Source organism: Pelodiscus sinensis, chromosome 4, assembly GCF_049634645.1.
Source record: "Pelodiscus sinensis isolate JC-2024 chromosome 4, ASM4963464v1, whole genome shotgun sequence".
NCBI lineage: Eukaryota > Metazoa > Chordata > Testudines > Trionychidae > Pelodiscus > Pelodiscus sinensis.
This window is the reverse complement of record NC_134714.1, coordinates 126468368-126471763: the sequence shown is the minus strand read 5'-3', so window position 1 is coordinate 126471763 and position 3396 is coordinate 126468368. Positions and strand designations below refer to the sequence as shown.

Sequence of the window (3396 nt, the reverse complement as noted above, 5' to 3'; positions counted from 1 at the left end):
CCCAGGTAGGTCACAAAATCAACTCTCTTGATTTTAGCTTCCCCCTAAAACAACCACCGGGCTGGTTCCACTGGGGCTCGAACCCAGGACCTTCTGCGTGTAAAGCAGACGTGATAACCGCTACACTATGGAACCACCTCTGCAGAAACCCTCCCCCTTCCAGCAGACAAGCGGTCACATGGCAGTCCCAGAAAATTTGGAGTAAATGTGGGACGATTGCTAAGGGGAGCGGGGTGGAGGATCTGTCTGGGAAAGTTGGGGGCGGGTTGGGGATATTTGGGGAGGGGCTGCAGGGTGCGGGAGGGGAGGCTGTTTAAAAAAGCAGCGGGGGGGGGCTGAGTAATGGGGTGTTGTGGGAGGCAAAGGGAATTCAGGGGGGGCTATAAGAAGGTGAGGGGGGAGGGGAATCAGTGGCGGAGAAGTCTGGGACTCGCTGCTGCAGGGGGATCCGGCGGCTCGCTGAGCACTACACGTGGTAAAGGAAAGCGGGGGCGGAGCCTGGGACAAGGGGGCGGGGCTATCGCGGGGGCGGGGCCTGGGGAACACGGGGCGGAGCTCGTCTCTCCCCAGGCTCCAAAGGCAGCTCCTGCCGGGACCGAGCGGGCGAGCTCCGCAGCGGCCTCTGGCGGCCGGAATCTGCCATCGCAGCCCCGGCTCCGCGGGCTGCAGCGGCTCGTGCGTCCTTTCCCTTGTGCGCCAGGCCCCCTCCCTTTGGGGCAGCCACCCTGCTCCCAGCGCAGAAGCGGGGGGGCCACGCCCCGTGGCAGGTGCGGCTGGGGAGGCCAGGCCCTGGCTCTCCGAGCATCCCCTGCTCCAGGGACAGGGTGGCAGCTAGGCAGGAGCTCCCTCATGGGGGTGCGAGGCTAACCCTGGGGACAGGGCAGGAATCAGACATGCACTGCCCTGGGGGCTCTCTCCAGGCCCCAGCCAGCTGCTGGGGGAGGCAGGGACACCCCTGGGGTGGGGGGCAGTGCCAGGAGCCCAGCTAGGCCCTGAGAACCTGCCCCAAAGCAGCAGCAGTTAGCAGGACCGGGCCCAGCCAGCTCCTGCCAGCACAGAACCGGCCCCCACACACGTCTCCACAAGGGAAGGCAAGTGGCCCCCGGGATGCTTCTGGCCCCTTCCACAAACCTGGCCAGCCCCTTCCAGGTCTGTGCACCTCTGTTCTCCTGGGCTGCATGAGGCGAGCCCCATCGCCCAGTCTATCATCCATCACCTGGCCCTGCCTCCCCTCCTAAAGCCAGGCCGGCCCCTCGGCTCGCCCTGCACATGCTAGTGCCTTAGGGCCACCACTGTCTGCCAGAACCGGGAATAGGGGACAGGCTGGATCACTTGCCTGCTCTGTTTGTTCCCCCTGGGGCACCTGCCCCGGCTGCTGGCCGCAGACAGGACCCTGGGCTAGGTGGACCTTTGGTCTGACCCAGCCTGGCCGCACTTGTGCCCTACTCATCCTCAGCCGGTGAATGCTGAAGGGCGAGGGAGACCTTGCCCAAGCAGCTGTTGACTTTGGAAAGGCAGGAGACATGCATGTGTCATCCCCCCTCACTCCCCAACTCTCACACCTTCCCCCGGCTGAACCCTGTGGCAGCCCTTTGAGTTTTTCCCTTCCAAGCCGGACGAGGAAAAGTCCCGCCTTGTCCCTGCCCTTTTTGGCAGGTGCATCACTTGTGCCATTCAGTACTGACCCCATTCCCCACTCTCGACAAGGGGTAGGGCATCTTTTCCCTTGACACTGCACTGGGACAGCCTGCAGCCAGGCTGGAGAGAGGGGTAATGCTGCCAGCCAGGCCTGGGCCTGCCATGAAGGCCCTGCGTTGGCAGCACCTTTTGCATTCAGCCAGGGCTGTATGGGCTGAATGAAATACAGGGTGGGTGGCACAGCTATTGGATAGCAGAATGGCTGGGCACTCAGCCATGGGCCTGCAGGGAGAGTTTGGGACAGTGCCTTAGCCTCAGTTTCCCCTAAAAACCCTGCTCTGATGGGCCAGCACTAAGAAAAGGCAGCTTTGCCCCTAGCCTGTTGGCAGCTGGGAGGCTACAGCATTCTGGGTAGACGTTGCATTGCAGGGTTGAATCTTGCTCCGCAAGTAAGTGCCACAGGAGGGAGAAGCTGGGAAGGATCGTGCCCTCACTTGCTGCTCGTGATTCCCTCCTCTCCCCCCTCGCTGAGGCTGTTTGGTGTAGGGATTACTCCCTTATGTCACTGCCCCCGCGCCTGCTTTTGGCCAGAGTGTCATGTAGTATCACGGACTGAGACCGACTCACACTGGGAGGAGAAGCAGCAACCCCGGGCTAGGGGAGCCCAGTGCCCAAAGCAGCGTTCCCTCCTGAATGGCAGCAGCACCTTCTAGCACTGGGGTGGGGGCTAAGTGGAGATTACTACTGCTACAGGGGCCCAGGGCTACCCCACTCTGCCCCCCCCCCCCCAGGTTGCCACAGATCCCTGTGCACCAGCACCTGCCCCAAGCTGAAACTGAGAGGCAGCTGGAGCCCAGGGAGCTGCATTCCCCTCCTAAGCCCTCCAGGCCAGAGTCCATCATCTGCACCCCTGGCCACCACGGACCTGGCTGCCCCTCCTGCTAGTGCTTGAAGAACAGCTGCCAACCAGGGTGATGAAGAAGGGCCAGAGCATCCAACGGGGACAGGGGAAGAGAAATGAAACAGAATGCTCTCTCCCCCCCACCCCACCCCCACCGCAGCCATGGGATAATTTTTTTTTTTTTAAAGGCCCCTTTTTGAAAATTATCCACAGTTATTCTAACACCAGAGTGCCCCTCTCCTCCCTGAGGTGGGGCCAGTTTGAACTGGGGGCAGCTGTCCTGTCCACTACCGCTTTGGTGGGAGAGGGGTGGGGTATGGACAGAGCCTGAGCCTGTGGGGACCGCTAGCAGAGGAAGGGTTGGTAAAAGCCAGGAAGCGAGAGTCCTGGGGAAGCCAAGGGGGATCAATGCTGAGGGTGGGAGGAGTCAGGGTTTCATTGCCTTCTGTTTGTGGAAAACCACACCTGCACCCTCCTAATCTTCCCCCAGCCTTTGCCCACTGGAGCCTACGCCCAGCTGGGTTGAAGGAAGCACGTCCAAGCTCTGCAGGCCAATGAACACAGGCTGGCCTGCTGGATGAAAAGGAGGAAGGAGACAGCTACACGACTAGAGGAGGGGCCAGGGTATCTTCACTCACTCACTCCCTGGCCTTACCCCCCAACCCCCAATGGAGCTGAACCTACCATCACCAGGGGGCAGGGGATTTTCAGAGCATCCTCACCCCCCACCTGAAGTCTCAGAGCAGGGAGCAGTTCAGCCCCAGCTGTCCAGCTGGGGAGGAGTAGATTCACACAGTTATGCAGGCAGGAGCTGGTCTCCACGCTGAGCCGGCTGGCAGTGACACTCACACCAGAGG

At 61.5% G+C, this 3396-nt stretch overlaps 1 non-coding gene across 1 annotated transcript; it reads right to left on the bottom strand.

The window, feature by feature from the left end:
• Window positions 1-62: 62 nt before the first annotated feature.
• Window positions 63-135, bottom strand: TRNAV-UAC (transfer RNA valine (anticodon UAC)). The gene has a single exon. It is a non-coding gene; the product is annotated as a tRNA-Val (tRNA).
• Between the last annotated feature and the right edge of the window lie 3261 nt (window positions 136-3396).